The sequence below is a fragment of the Lissotriton vulgaris genome, chromosome 3_1, assembly GCF_964263255.1.
Source record: "Lissotriton vulgaris chromosome 3_1, aLisVul1.2, whole genome shotgun sequence".
NCBI lineage: Eukaryota > Metazoa > Chordata > Amphibia > Caudata > Salamandridae > Lissotriton > Lissotriton vulgaris.
In genome coordinates this window covers 1,826,164,703-1,826,184,271 of record NC_141689.1, presented here as the reverse complement: position 1 = coordinate 1,826,184,271, position 19,569 = coordinate 1,826,164,703, and the positions used below count along the sequence as shown (strand labels likewise).

The 19,569-nt window shown below is 46.7% G+C and overlaps 1 protein-coding gene across 1 annotated transcript in view; it reads left to right on the top strand.

Moving 5' to 3' along the window:
• The window catches only part of PRMT9 (protein arginine methyltransferase 9), a 353,591-nt gene that overhangs the window by 114,475 nt on the left and 219,547 nt on the right, over positions 1–19,569 (top strand). The window lies entirely within an intron of this gene.

The window sequence follows — 19,569 nt, the reverse complement described above, 5'->3', positions numbered from 1 at the left end:
GTAGAAAGTTCCCTTTCCTGGCCCTTATGTTACAGACTAAGAGGTTAAGAGATGTGCTTGGGGAGGGGAAGTTGGATCTGGCACAAAGGACAGAGACGGAGCGTTCCTCCAACACTTCACAAGTGTCCCTGAAAACCAAAAGCGTTTTTACCACTGTACGTAGCAAAACATTTTTAAAACAGGAATACACACATAATTGCAATGTTCCTGCTCTAGCCCTCGGGTGACACCTGCAGTCCGAAAGGGAACGTTTAAAGTGGAATTAAAGGGTTAATGGTGAGAGAGTTTGAGCCCGTTCACTGTAACCCTGGGAGCTGGCCGAAGAGCTAGGATGGGTGCAGGATGGGGGCTTGGGGGCCTGGAGGCGGATAACAGGGAGGAATGTCTTAGACCATTAATAAACAGTGCCCATCCCAATGAGTTTAGAAAGCTGGAGAAACGAAACTCAAGGAGAGCGAGGCAGAGAGAGGAAATGAAACTTAGTGGAGGGGTTGAGGTTACAAGATTAGAGCGAGCGATGCATTAGGGAAGAGAACAGAAATTGAGCAGCAGCTGGGGGTAGACAATGTAAACAAGCCTGAAGCATACCTCAAAGAAACAAGTTAAACAAGTTTTAAAAGGAGACGCGGCCGTGAAACTGAAAGTACGGCCGGCCGGCCGTGAATAATTAGGGGGTGAGAAATGCGCTGGGAGGGCTGCCTTTGATGTGGTAATGCGAGGCAGGCAGGCAGGCGGCTGCTGGCATTGTGCACGCGCTTTTTAGGGCTTGCGCTTGCGCAATGACCTAAAAAGCACATGCACTGCATGGAATCGCCAGTGGAATCGCCAGTGGTGGTTAAACTCTGGATAAGCCACAATAGAGCTTCGCCAGCTATGCGCAGAAGCGCATCAGAAGGCGAGCCCTAATATAGGACTGCTACGTCAATCGCTAGTGCTGCTGTCCGCCGTGGAGCAGCAACTAGGCAGAAACATAACCAGCTGCATGAGCTGTGTACAGCAATGCACCATTGGTTCATGGTTCTCTTGGAGGTAGACCAGTCCCTGTGCCAGTGTTATCAGTCTCTGTGATTGATGTTGGCCTGGTCTCTGCACCTATCATCATTCTGACCATTGCGCTTAAGTGTCATGGCTGCTGCATTCTGCAACTACCATGGCATCCACTGTTCGACATGGTTGGTCTGCTTTGTATTACCCATGCCATCATTTAGTTTGATGAACTTACTTTGCAGCATTTTGTGAAGTTATGGGAGGTGGTGGGCTCACAGCATGGGATGTAGTGGTCGATAGTCTAAAGAAACACTGACTGTTGGATAGAGGTAGGATTAACAGTTGCTAAAACATAATGTAAGTGATAGTCTCTGGTAATCCTCAAGTTTTTAACTGCAAATAAAAATGTCTCCACAATCCTATGGTTCATTTGTCATTAGAAGGAACTGCACTCCTGTACAAGTCTTTGCCTTTTCTGTGCTTGAAAGAGCTGCTTTTTTTCTATTGGTAGCAAGCTTCATATATTTCTGTTCTGTGGTCACGTTGTTCGAGAAGTCGTGCCATATATTCTGAACAAAAGATTGGTCAGTGCCAGCTGATATGAAGTGGTTCTCAAACATTTTGAAAATAAATACTCAAGTGTGATGTGTAAACTACAACAAGTATAAGAAGCCTGTCAACGAGAGTAAGTAAACTTCGTTAATGTAAAATATGTTTACATGTAAACTAAGTTTTCAGTTCTATTGTTTATTTTGGGGTTTTACCCCATAAAACACAGTACATATAAATATATTCAGTCCATAAAAACAGTTATGTACAGTGTGTAAAATAAGCAGTTTTAGCCAGTTTACTTGTAAATGCAGTTTATGTTATCCCATGGGAGAATAATTCCACTCAAATGCTCACAAAGCATCAAATGAACATGTAAACTGCGTGTTTACTAGCCTATTGGCAGGTAGAGCATTCATTAACTAACACGGTTACATCTATAGCCCTCTGAGCAAAATCAAGATCATATCTATTTCCTATTTAACAAGGTAATATAAATCAATGCGGGGAATGTCCCTGGGCAGCTTCGGCAATCCCAATCAGTGAAAAAGTTAGTTAAAGTCATTCCATGAAAAAAAGACCATAATAAACATTGAAACTTGCACAATATTACAATTCGATTAAATATACAGGCACCACTGTTTGGAATGTATTTGAATACTAGAAATTAAAAAGCACAAAGACTAAATGTGGGTCTATAATTATATGGAGCTCCCCGTTATGTGACTCGCTTCGCTCTCGAGCAGAGTGGTCGCTCCCCTGCCTCCCTGGCGTCCTGTGGTATCGTTGCTCCGCATATTTCTTGCATATCTGCCTCATATTTGTTGCCTGCAGCCTGCCCTGCTCGCCGCTTTGCTGTTGTACCATTTTGAAAGCGCTATCATATTTGTTTGTGTTATTGCGCGTTTCTCCCCAAGCGCTACGCTCTGCTGACCCCTCCGCTGCCATTTTGTTTGTTGTGGTCGCCCTCTGGAGACCGCCCCGCCTCCCAGCTGAGCCGCCCTCCCACTGACTAGAAACAGCGCTCCGTTACCGCAACGCGCTGTGACTCGCTTCGCTCTCGAGCAGAGTGGTCGCTCCCCTGCCTCCCTGGCGTCCTGTGGTATCGTTGCTCCGCATATTTCTTGCATATCTGCCTCATATTTGTTGCCTGCAGCCTGCCCTGCTCGCCGCTTTGCTGTTGTACCATTTTGAAAGCGCTATCATATTTGTTTGTGTTATTGCGCGTTTCTCCCCAAGCGCTACGCTCTGCTGACCCCTCCGCTGCCATTTTGTTTGTTGTGGTCGCCCTCTGGAGACCGCCCCGCCTCCCAGCTGAGCCGCCCTCCCACTGACTAGAAACAGCGCTCCGTTACCTTAACGCGCTGTGACTCGCTTCGCTCTCGAGCAGAGTGGTCGCTCCCCTGCCTCCCTGGCGTCCTGTGGTATCGTTGCTCCGCATATTTCTTGCATATCTGCCTCATATTTGTTGCCTGCAGCCTGCCCTGCTCGCCGCTTTGCTGTTGTACCATTTTGAAAGCGCTATCATATTTGTTTGTGTTATTGCGCGTTTCTCCCCAAGCGCTACGCTCTGCTGACCCCTCCGCTGCCATTTTGTTTGTTGTGGTCGCCCTCTGGAGACCGCCCCGCCTCCCAGCTGAGCCGCCCTCCCACTGCCTAGAAACAGCGCTCCGTTACCTTAACGCGCTGTGACTCGCTTCGCTCTCGAGCAGAGTGGTCGCTCCCCTGCCTCCCTGGCGTCCTGTGGTATTGTTGCTCCGCATATTTCTTGCATATCTGCCTCATATTTGTTGCCTGCAGCCTGCCCTGCTTGCCGCTTTGCTGTTGTACCATTTTGAAAGCGCTATCATATTTGTTTGTGTTATTGCGCGTTTCTCCCCAAGCGCTACGCTCTGCTGACCCCTCCGCTGCCATTTTGTTTGTTGTGGTCGCCCTCTGGAGACCGCCCCGCCTCCCAGCTGAGCCGCCCTCCCACTGACTAGAAACAGCGCTCCGTTACCTTAACGCGCTGTGACTCGCTTCGCTCTCGAGCAGAGTGGTCGCTCCCCTGCCTCCCTGGCGTCCTGTGGTATCGTTGCTCCGCATATTTCTTGCATATCTGCCTCATATTTGTTGCCTGCAGCCTGCCCTGCTCGCCGCTTTGCTGTTGTACCATTTTGAAAGCGCTATCATATTTGTTTGTGTTATTGCGCGTTTCTCCCCAAGCGCTACGCTCTGCTGACCCCTCCGCTGCCATTTTGTTTGTTGTGGTCGCCCTCTGGAGACCGCCCCGCCTCCCAGCTGAGCCGCCCTCCCACTGACTAGAAACAGCGCTCCGTTACCTTAACGCGCTGTGACTCGCTTCGCTCTCGAGCAGAGTGGTCGCTCCCCTGCCTCCCTGGCGTCCTGTGGTATCGTTGCTCCGCATATTTCTTGCATATCTGCCTCATATTTGTTGCCTGCAGCCTGCCCTGCTCGCCGCTTTGCTGTTGTACCATTTTGAAAGCGCTATCATATTTGTTTGTGTTATTGCGTGTTTCTCCCCAAGCGCTACGCTCTGCTGACCCCTCCGCTGCCATTTTGTTTGTTGTGGTCGCCCTCTGAAGACCGCCCCGCCTCCCAGCTGAGCCGCCCTCGCCCCTCCCCCTCCACCATCCATATATGACAGTTCTTCCCGCGCGCAGCGTTCACGCGCAGCGACCGCGCCCAATCCGCGCCGAAGGTGCGCCAAAGGTAAGCCCGTCTACGCCCATCCGCGCCTGGACCGCGCCCAGCGCCAGACCCCCTGCCCCTCGCGCTGCCCAGACCTCCCGCAATACCTACGATGCCGCCACCCTCCTAGCCCTTAACCCCCGTCGCGCCCCCAACTGCGTCCAAGCCGCTCCTGGACACACCCATGGTCCTTTCTCTTGCTACTCCTGCAAATTCAGCGGCACCGACAACATCTCCGCTACGACCACACCACAGATTCCCGACCCCAACCACCTACAATGCATCCTTCTCAACACCCGATCGGTCCACAGGCACGCCATTGATCTATGGAATCTACTAGACACCATCTCTCCAGACGTCGCCTTCCTAACAGAAACATGGATGAACGCTTCCTCCGCCCCAGACATCACCATTGCCATCCCTGAAGATTATAAGATTACACGCAAGGACCGTACCGGCCACACAGGAGGAGGAATCGCTATCGTCCATAAGAAATCCATCCACATCTCAACCAGCTCTGACGTCAACCTCGCCAACTCTGAACACCTTCACTTCCAGATACACATCGACCCCAAGACCACACTCAGAGGCACCCTCCTCTACAGACCACCAGGACCCCGCGCAAAATTCAGTGAAGACATCACGGACTTCATCACTCCACACGCGCTCCCCTCCAAAGATTACATCCTTCTGGGAGACCTCAACTTTCACCTTGAAAAGCACAATGACCGCAACACCACCACCCTCTTAGACAACCTCGCCAACCTCGGACTTAAACAACTGGTCACTTCCCCCACCCACATCGCAGGTCACACACTCGACCCCATCTTCACCTCCAGCAATCATGTCTCCTTCAGCCACACTACGGATCTCCTCTGGACTGACCACAGCTGCGTTCACTTCACCTACAACAAGCCGAAACCCATCAACCACCTCCAACCAACTCTCCAAAGAAACTGGAACAAAATCACCATCGACCAGATCTCCTCATCGCTCCTTCTAAACACCCCAGCCCACTCTTCTAACGCAGACCAAGCCGCCGCCAACTTCACCCTATGGTTATCCAACACCGCCGACATCCTAGCACCACTGAAAAAACGTCAAAGCAAACCTAGCAGCAAGAAGGCCTCATGGTTCAACGATGATCTTAAGAAGTCCAAGAAACTCTGCCGCTCCCTTGAGAAGGCCTGGAAAAAAGACCCAACCACTAGCACCAAGGACGCCTTCAAAAACGCCACCCGCACACACCACCAACTAATCCGAAAGGCCAAGAAAACAGCATTCAAGGATCGACTAGACAACAACGCCCACAACAGCAAGGAACTTTTCAACATCGTCAAGGAATTTACCAACCCCTCGGCCAACTCCAACGACATCACCCCCTCTCAAACACTCTGCGACTCCCTGGCTTTACTCTTCCACAACAAAATTGCAGACATCCACAACAGCTTCGACAACCAACCCGGAGATCAACCCACCCAACCATATGCTGAACATTATCCCCCCTTGAACATCCTCAACGACTGGAACCCAATCTCCACGGAGGACACCATCCGCCTGATGAACTCCATCCACTCAGGATCCCCCACAGACCCATGTCCTCACCACATCTTCAACAAAGCAGACTCCGTCATAGCACCGCACCTCCGAGACGTCATCAACCGCTCCTTCAACTCCGCCACCTTCCCGGAAAGCTGGAAACACGCTGAACTCACCGCCCTTCTGAAAAAACCCACAGCAGACCCCACCGAACTCAAAAATTACCGCCCCATATCGCTCCTTCCTTTCCCGGCCAAAGTCATCGAGAAAGCTGTCAACAACCAACTCGCCGCTTTCCTCGAAGCCAACAAATCCCTCGACTCCTCACAATCTGGCTTCCGAGCAAAACACAGCACTGAGACCGCCCTCATCGCAGCAACAGACGACATTCGAACTCTACTGGACAATGGAGACACAGTCGCCCTCATCCTCCTCGACCTCTCTGCAGCCTTTGACACAGTCTGCCACAGCACCCTTTTACAACGCCTCAGAAACATCGGAATACAAGGAAAAGCACTTGAATGGATCACCTCGTTCCTCACCGGAAGAACCCAGAGAGTCCGCCTTCCACCATTCAAGTCCGAGGCCACTGAAGGATCCTCACTCAGTCCCACCCTCTTCAACGTATACATGAGCCCCCTTGCGGCCATCGCTCGCCAACACAATCTCAATCTCAACATCATCTCCTACGCGGATGACACTCAACTGATCCTTTCTCTCACCAATGACCCCAGCACCGCCAAAACCAACCTACACGAAGGAATGAAAGAAGTTGCCGAATGGATGAAACACAGCCGTCTGAAACTGAACTCTGATAAAACAGAAGTCCTCATCTTAGGTACATCCCCCTCCGCATGGGACGACTCTTGGTGGCCGGAAGCCCTCGGAAAAGCACCCATCCCGACAGACCACGCACGGAACCTAGGCGTTATCCTGGATTCTTCACTTTCAATGAACAGACAAGTCAGCGCCGTATCCTCATCCTGCTTCAACATTCTTCGCATGCTCAAAAAAACATTTCGCTGGATCCCCACCGAAACCAGAAAAACAGTCACCCATGCTCTGGACACGAGCCGACTGGACTACGGAAACACCCTCTACGCAGGTACTACCGCTAAAATCCAGAAGAAACTCCAACGAATCCAAAACGCCTCAGCCAGGATCATATTAGACATCCCGCGCAACGAACACATCTCTGGCCACCTGAAAGACCTCCACTGGCTACCCGTCAATAAGAGGATCACTTTCCGGCTGCTAACCCACGCACACAAATCACTCTACGACATCGGACCAGAATGCCTCAACTCACGACTGTCCTTCTACACCCCCTCCCGCCAACTACGTTCTTCCAGCCAAGCCCTCGCCACTGTACCCCGCATCAACAAGACCACCATGGGAGGAAGATCCTTCTCATACCTGGCAGCTAAAACATGGAACTCACTCCCCACCCACCTTCGCCTTACCCAGAACCACCTAGCATTCAGAAAGCAACTTAAAACGTGGATATTTGACAAGTAATCCTCCTCCCCTCCCTTAGCGCCTTGAGACCCTCTGGGTATGTAGTGCGCTATATAAATTCTTTGACTTGACTTGACTTGTTATGGCAACTTTGTTAACGCTCCTCGGAGCATTCTGATAGTTCCTTAATTCAGACTGATGGGTACAGTCCACTTCCTCCTAATCCAGCGAAATGCAGTGCAAAAAAACAAAGGGGGCCTCAGTTTCCGAAGGTACCTTACACAGGGGACATTTATCCAAAGGTATTACTTTTGTACACTATTTACAACAAAAACAGTGTATCAGGAGAATGCCTATACTGAATTTCATATATAAACATTTAGCTTCTGGAGGCTCAACTCCCAGGTTGGTTTACTATCGAGGAACTTCCCTGTCAATCTTTCCAGATTTGTCTACCTAAATATCTTTTTAGAAACCAGCCACCAGTATCAAAAGCTTAGATATAGAATCTGCCTTTATCCAAAGTTCAGGGTGCCCAAGAAAATGAAACCAAGTCTAAACATATCTGCGCCATGACAGTCTACAATCGACATCCAACTCTCTTCTCTCCTGCAGGGATGTCCTCTAAGGTTGCAAATGAATATAGAACCATACTGTTATCCAATAAAGAAGAGGTTTCAAATTGTCTATATACACGATATTTCTTAGCCCAAGGTCTAGTCTCGGTGAAGCTGTTGGAGCCATGTGAGGCATTCCAAACAGAGCCCTAAGAAATGTGTTCTCGACTTTTTCTAGGCTACTCAAGTTACAGTAGCCCCAGATCTTAGCACTATTGAGTGCTGCCCTCGAGACCTTTTGCTCTGTATATCTAAATCATTGGTGAAACAGGGCAAACAATTGAGGATTTCTACAACTGCAGAGTGGCACAGACTCGATGTTACAGTCAAACTACTCTTTTTAATTTAAGGGGACCAGGACATCGAATTAGCCAACCTTGCCCCTAAGTAATCAAAGTCCTTCATGCGTTCTATGTCAGTGCCCCAACCTCTGTTTTCCACTAAATGATCTGTGCGATTTGATGGTCATACATTTTTTCTTGTCAGAATTAATTCCAGCCCCTGTGATTTACAAAAGCTGGTAAAACGTTCAAGCAGTGTTTGGATCCCCATGGGGGGTCTTGGAAATTAGCAGAGTGACATCAACAAAGAGCCAGGCTGGAATATTTTCACCAGCAATGTTAGGGGAATCATTTTGGCAGTTCTACAAAAAATCTATTAGACTATTTATAAATAAAGTGAATAATGTTGGGGCATGTATGCATCCCTGTCGGACTCCTCTTTCTATTTTGAATGGTCCAGTCAATTCGCCATTCCTTCTCCAACTTACTTGAGCACAATTCCCACTATGCAATCTGATTAATATATTAAGAAGGTTGTTCGGCATTCCCGTCTCTCCAGGCACCTTCCACAGTTTATCTCTGGGAACAAAGTCAAAGGCAGCTCTCAGATGAACAAACACTACATAAAGATGGCCCTTCTTCAAGCAAATGTCTTTCCAGTTCAACATGACAAAACAAACCACCTGGTCTGTCTATAGTGCTAGTTTCAGCATGGCATTCCACCTGTAGTCCTGTACACTCCTGTATTTTACATAGGATTTGTCTTGTAATTTGTTTTGTATATTATTAGTTAAACGTATCGGTCTATAATTTGCAGGGTTATCTCTCATACCTTTCTTGTAGATCCGGACAATTTCGGTCCCGTTTCATGTGTCTGGAATGTCAGCACCTGCTGCTATCCCATTTGAGAGTATATTCACATAGGGCCTGGAGGAGAAACTATTGTCCCATCTTAAGAGCTGATTTTACCACTCTATTAGCTCAATATAAGAATGCCATCTTGGCCGCTAAAACGGCCTATTTCTCCTCCAAGATCCTCACAGCCGAGAACCAATCAAGGGAAATATTCTCAATTGTTCAGAACCTAGCCTTCTCAGATCGTACCTCTCTTAAGCCCTCTCCTTCCCTTGCCCTCTGTCACTCTCTGAATAGCTTTTTCATTGATAAAATTGCTGCCATTAAAGCTAATATCCCTGCACCTTCCCCGTCTTTTGTTGATCCTCAGTGCCCTCCTTCCCAAGGACAATTAAACTCTCTCCCCCTTCTGACCAAGGAATCCTTCACATCCTTAATCCCCCTTGTAAAATCTGGCTCTCCCCTTGACACCTGTCCCGCTCAAATACTCCGTCACATTTACATCTCTTGCCCTGATCCTCCCCTTCACTTACTAAACAGTTCACTCTCTCAGGGGGTTGTTCCCAACCCCTTGAAATCAGCTATCATTTTACCCATTTTAAAAAAACCTGGCGCAGACCCCTCGATCCCAGCCAACTTTCGCCCCATTTCTCTCCTACCATTTCTGGCTAAGGTGCTCGAGCGCCATGTCACCAGGTCGCTGAGCACCTTTGTGGAAGAAAATGGGGTACTGGCTTCCCGCCAGGCTGGTTTTCGCCCCGCACACTCTACGGAGTCCGTAGTCCTTTCGGTCCTTGACAACCTCAGGGAGGGGAGGGACACCAATCAATTCCAAGCACTGGTCCTCCTCGATCTCTCTGCCGCCTTCGACACGGTGGATCATACCATCTTACTCTCCCGTGTCGCGGCGGCGGGGATCGGGGGTACGGCCCTGGTTTGGTTGTCCTCCTTCCTGAGGGACCGCACCCAGGCAGTTCGCCTGGGTGACTTCACTGCGGACTTTCGGAAGGTCCTGTGCGGGGTCCCCCAAGGCTCCTCCCTTTCACCTCTTCTGTTTAATCTTTACATTTCTCCCCTCATTTTTTCTTTACAACAAATGGAGGTCACCGTATACAACTATGCGGATGACCTTCAACTTGTCTTCAATCTGTCCTCTTCTTCTGCCTCTATCTCTAATTTCCAGTCTACTATGATTTTCATCAGGGACTGGATGGATTTCAACCACCTGAAACTCAACCCTGATAAGACCGAGTTGGTGTTGACAGGTGGTTGCTCCAGTCCCTGGTCTTCACTTTTTTGGCCCCCTTCCCTTGGTCCCTCTCCGGTCCCCTCTACTTCGGTCAAAACCCTGGGTATCAAACTCAACTCTCACCTTACCCTTCACTCCCAGGTTAGTTCTGTGGTTTCTTCTTCTTTTCTGTCTCTTCGTACCATCCGCAAGGTCTCTCGATTTTTCACCTTTGAGGCCTTGAAGTTGATCGTCCTTGCGATGGTCATCTCCCGCCTGGATTATGGCAACGCCCTATATGCAGGTATACCTGCATATAGTCTCAGGCGGTTGCAGATGATCCAAAACCAGGCGGCGCGGCTGGTCTTTAACCTTCCTAAATCCTCACATGTCACCCCCCTTCTGAAACTTTTACATTGGCTTCCGGTTCGGGAACGTATCCAATTCAAGCTTGCATCTATCACTTACCAGGCTCGATTGGGTACGGCCCCTGCATTTATTTCTTCGGAGATTATCCCCTACTTGCCAACTAGGGAGCTCCGATCTTCTTCTCAATCCCTCCTGATAGTTCCCCGGTTTCGCCGGAAAAAGTGGGGGGGCTCAAAATTTGCGACCCTTGCCCCAACCCTTTGGAACTCATTACCCCTTGATCTCAGATCTTTAACCCCATATTCCCAGTTTCGAAAGAAACTTAAAGCCTACTTCTTCAGCAAAATTTTCATTTAATCCTCTGTTACCCGACCTCCCTTCCTTGTCTATTGTGGAGATCTGCCAGTTACAGCGCCATGAAACCGCTGGTGTAAGAGCGCTATATAAGAATTTTTAAACTCAAACTCAAACTCACATAAGGGCCCCACATCATTGGCTTTATCCTGCATAAGTCCCCTGTTCTCTTGTCCAGGCAAGGTGCCCAATTGGCCTTTAACCCCTTCGACGCTAATGACAAAGCCAGCTCGTCATGGGTGTTACCTGCCCTGCGCTTATGACGAGCTGGCTTTGTCATGAAGAGTGGGGATGAGAGTATTTCAGCACCCAGCGGGAAAACCCCTAGCAGCCAAGGTGTTAATGACTCAGTAGCGTTTAATGTGTCATCAAGGGCAAAGTTAATAGGAATTACTGGCTCAATAGTAGAAGAGGTATCATCAGCACTAAGGGCTATAGGACAATGATTTCCAGCAACATAGGGTTTGTTAAATTTAGCAAAGTACTGGAGCCATACGTGGCTAGATAAAACATTCCTGGCTCTTAGTTATTTTGGAGCTCCCAAATGCAATAATATGCCAAAATGACTTAACATCACCACACTTTTGAGCTTTTAAAAGGTCAAACCACTTGCTTTCCTCGCAATTTCTGCTGCTGATAAATTGTATTTGTTTATAAACCTTCCTGCTTTCCCAGATAGCTCGCCTATCACCCTTTTGACAGCAGTTCTTGGCTTGAATCTTGCTTCCTACAGTTCCTATTGAACCATGATGTTCCTTTATGTCTCAGGGATTTTACCTCAACCTCTTTATGAAAAATACCTTCTAATAACTCAGATAATACAGAATGTATTTCAGTTTTAGAAGCCTCATTGTCACCCACATGTACATATGGCTCTAATATATCTTCTAGGTTAGTACATATATATTAGAGAGAATGTCAGGGCGCAGCATAATATCAGGCCATTTAACATTCCTCCTATTACTAATATGAAAAGTTGGTGTTTCTGATATTCCCAGTTGAGATCAACCTGGAATTAAAAATCCTTTGAGTGTCAAAAGAAGAGCATTATGGTCACTGTCCCCTCTGGCCACAACCTCCAAATCCTGACTATAGCACTATAGTTGTAAATCCGACAATATATAATCTATTTTGCTAGAACATTTACCCCTCCTAAAGTATGCACGCCTGCTTGTCTGAGTGTTTCGGGCTATTGCATGCTCGCAACCTATTTATCAAAGTAAAGGTCGCTACTTGTAGCTCAAAAGCTGAGAACTGTTTTATTGGGGCTGCGGATAAGCAGGGGAGGCCACATTTCTCATCCTCTGTACTAGTAATCGTGTTCACTAAATCTAGGGGCTCAAAAGAACCTTTAAAATTACCAGCAACCAATAACTGGCAGTTAACTAAATTATGTTCCAGAAAAATATCAAGGTTGCGAAAAATAGGAGAACATTTGTTCTGCCTAAAGCTTCTATTGTACACATTAAATAGTCTAAGAAGCGACCCTGATGGAGAAGAGAATAAAAGACCCACATGTCTGGAGAACTTAATTCGAGTTCCTTGGGTAGTTTTAACCCAAATCGGTAAACTTCGTGAGGGGTGACCCGCTGCAGAAGGTCTAACTTTAATGCTAAGTGATAATAGCCAAGTTTCCAGTTGAACACGAATATAAGGCCTGCATATAAATCCACCCTAAACAAATAAATATACCTTTTGTATAAGTATTCCTGTATGGACGTCATGACTCCTTTCCATACAACACAGGGTCATTATGTTTAGCATATAAACCAGCGACACTCCACTAAAGCAGCTTAATCAAGGCTTGTAGTTGTAGGAATTAGGCTCAACATCAGAATTATACACAGTTTCAACAATCCCCAGTAGGCTCTTTAATTCCCCAATTGGTTGAACAGCACGCTTACTTGAATCAACATACACAGCAGTCATATTATTTGAGGTATTGTTCCAATCCTATTCATAGGTGGCAGCCCTATCGTTTCCTGTCAGTCTATATCACTTGCACCATGACCCTGCAGCGATTCTATCAAAGTTGGAAATGCTCTGAAGATAAGTGTGTGTTGAACTTTTCTATTTGTTGTATCAGAAGGCGCATCAGATGGCAAATATTTGAAATTATATGTATACTTGAATTGGATCTCTGAGCCATTTCTCACACTAGTACGCTGGTCCAAACCAGCTAGCTCCTCCTTTGCAAAGGAGAGAGTAAAATGATCATACGGTTCAGTCTGTGGCGCTTTGCATGGCTGATATCCGACCGTATTATTGAATGATACTGTTGTGTTTGTCTGATCCAGTGTATAACTTTGTTTTTAAGGGAATGTTCCACTTCTGTAACCTTTGCATTGTGCTTCGATCACTAACTCTATGCAAGGCTCCTGACTTCATATCCAAACGATTGGTAACAAGGGGAGGGGAGTTGGCCTAACGGCTAGGGTGGTCAACCTCGAATCTGGGGAACCGGGTTTGAGTCTCGACAATGAGGCTGAACATCCTGTGATTCTGGGCAAATCACTTAATCTCCCCGTGCCTAACAAAAAAAATGACTGTGACCTCATGTAACGCAATTGGTGCTATGTAAAGCGCTCGGATACCCGATATAAAACTCTGTAAAATAAAAAATACAAAATATCATGTCATAAGAAACTTGCATTCCACTAAAAAACTGCTTCTCCAGGTCCTTAGATCCCAGAAAACCCACACTGGGGGCGATCATTCTCGGTATGAATTTCGGAGCTTTGGAACAATCTTCCTTTGAAACTTCAACTCCAGTCGTCTCTCCTTTAGACAGGCTTTGAAAAATATGCTCTTCTTTTAGTCTTCAATTCTTACTCAGCCTTTTTTACATAGCTTACACTGCCTCTGTTTAGCACCAGGGCACCTTTAGGTGAAAGTATGCTTTACAAATCAAATTAACATAATAGGCACTGTTTGTATAGCATTGAAGGCATTGGCCATGAAGCTGATGTGCTCTCTCTTTTTTTTTTTCTTCCAATTTCTTTTTTATTGGCATTTAAAACTATATAGCAGCAATGTCACAATTACATATACCATTATCAACGCTACCCTTTGTTCCCCTATATATCTCATGATATCAAAGCAATCCCAACAAGTCCACATTGCGCTAATTCCTAAGTACACAATATAAGCATAGCAAGCCATGCCTAGGTTATCGCTTCCCCCTCCCTCCCAACCCCACCCTTCCCTTTCCCAACGGTGGTCCCGATTGTACTAATTTCTTAAGTTCAAGTTTATTGAGACCAAACAGAAAATACAAAGTGAAAATGCATGAAGAGAAAATAGAATACAAGGAATACTGGAATAAAACAATGCAAAAGAATAGAAAAGCGGAATCAATAAACGATATACTCTCGTTCATGAAAAAAAGGAGAGAGATACAAATAAAAATGAAAATAAGACAAGAAGATCAAAGTCAATTATAGTAGCAAGTGCACAAATTACATTGAATGCGAAAAAGCATGCAAGCATATAATCATATAAATACAATTGGTAGAATAAAAAACGGTATAGGAATAGGCAAAAAGACAACAATGTAACGTTCAAGGGGGTTTACGAACTGCATCTGGCAAATTAAAGGGAGCAATAGTGACAGGAGGGGGAGAGGGAGAAGAAGTGGAGGAAAGGTAATCGGTGAGTGGAATCCAAAGTAGGTCACGTTTGATGGCAAGGGAAACAGGGGATACATAGTTGGTATCTAAACGATGATTAAAGCAAATAGCATTCCACCAGGCAGAATAAGTAAGTTTTGAGGAATCTTTCCAATTGGAGGTGATTAAGTGGAAGGCTACAGCGAGAAAAAGGTCCAATAGCTTGTAGTGAGAAGGAGATTGAGGCAACTCTGGAGAAAGGGAGCCTAGGAAAGCAATGGGTGGAGAGAAGGGGAGTTGAAAATGAAAGATAGTAGAAATACGTGACCAGATTCTATGCCAAAAGGAGGTAACGTTAGGGCAGTGAAATAACATATGGGACAAGTCAGCCGAAGAGGATGAACAGGACCAACATGTCGGAGAAAAATCAGGGGAGAAAGAGGCTAATTTGGATGGAGAGAACAATAATCTTTGATAAATAAAATAAAGGGTTTGTGTGGTATTGGCAGCACGAGAGGTTTTGTGAATTTTAATCCAAAGCTTATCCCATAAAGAGACAGACCAAGTGACTGATAAATCTTGTTCCCAGGCCAGTTCAGTGCGAGATTTAGAGCGTTCCGAAGGTGTTATTAAGCAGGAGTAGATGCGAGAAGCAGAAGGAGAGGAATTTAAGAGTGGAGACAAATGAGGGTAGAGAGGGGGAAATTCAGAAGAAGGTGGAAGGGATTGGAGGAAAGAAAGGAGTGCAGGAAGGAGTAGATTATATTGTTTATGAAAGGAGTTGGGAAGAAGATAACGAGACTGCAATTCAGAAAAGGAGAAGGGAACTCCATCACAAAGCAACTGCGAGACCCATTTTATGCCATTAGAGCGCCACGATTTCCAACAGAAGGAACGATTTTTAATACGGAGCTGTTTATTGTGCCAAATGGATTGGTGGGATAGAGAAGCAGAGGAAGGATAAGTAGAGGGGATGAGGGGAGTAAGAATGTGACACAAGTGCGCAATAATAGGAGATCGCAAGAAAGAAGTGTGAGCGAAAATGCGAGGATTTCTGAAAAGTCAAAGGGAGAGATGAAAGACTTTTCCAAGGATAGCTAAATTGGCGGATAAGTAGGAAGATCTGTAGATATCCAACGAAGAGTTTGCCTCAAGGAAAAGGAGTAATGATAAGTTTTGAAATTTGGGAATTTCAATCCTCCTTGAGACTTGTCCTTTTTAAGAAAGGAGAGCACAATTCGAGGAGGCTTGTTCTGCCAAAGAAATTTAGACATAAGAGTCTAATCTTTTAAAATAATAATGAGGAATGCGAACAGGAATCAGAGAAAGGGAGTATAAAATAATAGGGGCTAGCATCATCTTAATTGAGTCTAATCTCCCCCACCAAGAAAGAAATAGTGGGTTCCATTTAGTGATAGAATCCGAGAGTTTCTTGGAGATACAATCAAAGTTGAATTTTAGAGTATCCGAAATGAAAGAGGAAAACCAAAGGCCTAAATATTTAATTTTTGAAGGTTGCCAGGAAAACCCAGTTTGGTCAAAGTAATGCCGTAGGCAGGATACATTAAGGGGAAGGATCTCGCATTCATCACGATTAAGGCGGTATCCTGAAACTAAGGAGAAAGCTTCAACTTGACGAAGAAAGGAGGGAATAGTGGATTCAGGGTTGGAACAATAAAAAAGAATATCGTCTGCATAGACTGATAGTTTGACTTGGGCGGGGCCAGGATTGAAACCAGTAATGAGATTATCTTGTCTGATCTTTGTTAAAAAGGGCTCTAGTGCAACAATAAACAATAAGGGGGCTAGAGGGCAGCCTTGACGAACCCCTCTGGAGAGGGAAAAATAATCGGAAACTTTACCATTAGCGAAAATAGAAGCTTTGGGGCCAGAGTATAGGAGAGCGATGAGGGAAATTAATTTTGGGGGGAAGCCAATCCAGGAAAGAGCACGGAACATAAACTCCCAGCTAATACGGTCAAAAGCCTTTTCGGCGTCAAGAGCAATAGCTGCTAAAGGGTATTCAATAGTGGAAGCTTTACTAAGGACATTAAAGAAAACTCTCGAATTATCAGATGATAAGCGACCTTTGACAAAACCAGATTGCTCTGGACTAATGATTTCAGGTAAAATGGGGTCTATACGGAGGGCAAGTAATTTGGCAAAGATTTTGTAATCTGTATTTACAAGGGAAATGGGTCTATAATTTTTGCATAGTGTAGGGTCTTTGTTGTCTTTGGGAATGAGACATATCATTGCTTCCTGAAAAGTACCATGAGAAGAGCCATCAGAGATAAAGGAATTGAAAAGAAAAAGTAATTGGGGTAGGAGTTGCTTGGAGAAGTGGCTATAAAATTCAATAGTAAACCCATCAGGGCCAGGAGCTTTGCCATGACGAAGTACTGAAACTGCGTGAGAGATTTCTGCTAAAGTGACGTTTGATTCGAGCGGGGAAAAGTCAACATGGGAAGAAGAAGGGGGGTTGAGAGAATGAAAATAAGAAGTCTCCCTTCTTTTCTTTGCCACTTTTTAGCTGTGTGTATTTCACTTTCGTGTTTCAGTTATTTTAATATTGTGTGCAATTTAGGAGCGCGCCTGATGTACTAGCGTGCCGCTGCTTTGAGTGAGACTTTCTAGCGCTTTTAAGCGCTTCGCCTGCTCCCTTCTTCTTGCCTGGGTTTTCAGACCGCCCTCGGCCGAGTATTGACGCCGAGGGCTGGGATCTGTTTCTGGCCGCCATCTTGGGGGTAGGACTCTCCGCCCTCGCGCTCTAGTAGCGCTACAAAAAGCTCCTCCTTCCCTCCGCGCAGCGGCCGCGTACTGCGGACGCGCCGTATCTGCGCCGGAGTCGTGCCAGAGTCCTGCCCGTCTGCGCCCGTCAGCGTCCCGGAGGCGTTGGGCGTGGCAGGCTCTCTTGGTTGCTACTTCTCTTTTCCCTGCATCAATATGCTGTCGTATTCATCCAAGAAGCTTCACTCCTTGCGCTCTGTCGAGGTCTCCTGTCACTCTGTTTTTCCTGGTCGTTACAGGGGCAAATATAAATGCCCAGGCTGTAATTGGCATCTTACCAGTGTTCTCCCTACCACTTCCTACATGAAGGAGTGTAACATTAAACATCCTTGTTTACTCCTCAATACTAGGTCGTTGCACAGACATACTCAGGAGATTTTTGATCTCCTTTCTACGAACAACCCCACTTGTCTTATGCTCACTGAGACTTGGCTTAATGAGTCCTCTCATCCGGACATAGCGGCAGCCATTCCCTCTGAGTATAACATCTATAGACAAGATAGAGCTAAGGGAAGAGGGGGAGGAGTCGCCCTAGTTGTAAAAAAATCTCTCACGTGTGCAGTTGTGTCTACGGAGACCATCACGGGTGCCGAATCCCTTGCCTTTACCCTTTCCTTATCACCTCAACAAACTGTGAAGGGGCTCGTAGTATATAGGCCTCCGGGTCCTGTGGGGTCTTTTTTTGAGGATCTCCAGCAGGTCTTGTCTGTACTAGTCCTGAGATCGGAACAGTGCTTACTGGCGGGAGATTCCAATTTCCACATGGAAGATCAGCAGGATCAGGATGTTGTTAAGTTGCTTGAGATCACGTCTGCTTTGGGCTTGCTCCCCTATCTTTCCGGCCCGACCCATGACAAAGGTCACACATTAGATCAGGTCTTCTCCACCTCACCAATTGTGGTTACTGCACTTTTGCCGGTACTGTGGTCCGATCACCATCTAGCTCATTTTCAAATATCTGGCACTGAGAAACCATCTATCAGGGCCACTAGACAGCTGGGAAGTAGTTACAGGGCGTATCATCGGGTATCTCCTGACATGTTAGTCCAGGCCCTGGTGAACCATCCTCCTTCCTATACGGGTGATCTGGAGCTTGACCTGGATACCCTGCAGTCCTGGCTCTTAGCTAGATTGAATGAGCTGGCCCCTCTACAGCCACCTAGATCTGATACTAAACGTACCTCAGCCCCCTGGTTTACGGCGGAGTTGGCCCACTCCCGTAGACAATGTAAAGTCGCCGAACGCTCATGGAGAGCCAAATATGATGCTGAGGCAAAACGGACCTATAAATCCACGATGAAATCATATCATGCTTTAATTCTACAGGGAAAGAGTGCTACTTTGCTAAAAAAAATTGAGGAAGCAGCTAACTCCTGTAAGGAAATCTTTTCGATTGTACGAGAATTTACTACCCCGCGTTCGATCTCAGATCAGGAGGCTCCGGATGAGACCTGGGCTGACACTATTGCTAATTTTTTTACGACCAAAATTAGACAGATTCAGGACTCCTTTTTTCCGAGACCGACAGCTGATCCTTTGATCCTGTCGAAAGAGATAGTTCACCAGCCTTTCTCTGGTCCGGCTCTGTTGGACTTCCCGCCTCTCACGACTGCCTCATCTTTAGTTTTGATGAGGAACCTTAAATCTGGTTCACCATGTGATCCCTGCCCGGCTAAATTTTTAGCTAGAATGGCAGATGTTGTTAACCCCTTAGCCAATCCTATTCTCAACCTTTCCTTGAGTCAGGGAGTTTTGTCACATTCCTGGAAACAGGCTATGGTGATTCCTCTTCTCAAAAAGCCCAACCTTGCCCCGGAAGCCCCGTCCAATTACCAACCAATTTCGCTCCTTCCAGCACTGACTAAAATCCTGGAGAAGCACGTCCACAGCGTGCTGTCCAACTTCCTGGAGTCGAATGAGCTTCTCCATGCGTCTCAATCGGGCTTTCGATCCAACTTAAGTACCGAGACGGCGCTCTTGGAAGTCTCAGAGATTGTAAAGGAGGTGCTGGATGACGGAGGCAGGGTGATGTTAGTCATGTTAGACCTGTCGGCGGCTTTTGACACCGTCCCTCATGAGGATCTCCTCATAAGACTACATGACATCGGTCTAGGGGGGACGGTGCTCAACTGGTTTCGCTTCTTCTTAGCCAACCGCCGACAAACGGTCTGGGCCTCTCCTGGATCTGCCGAAATGCCGCCATCGGGAGTCGGGGTTCCTCAGGGCTCAGTATTGAGCCCTAC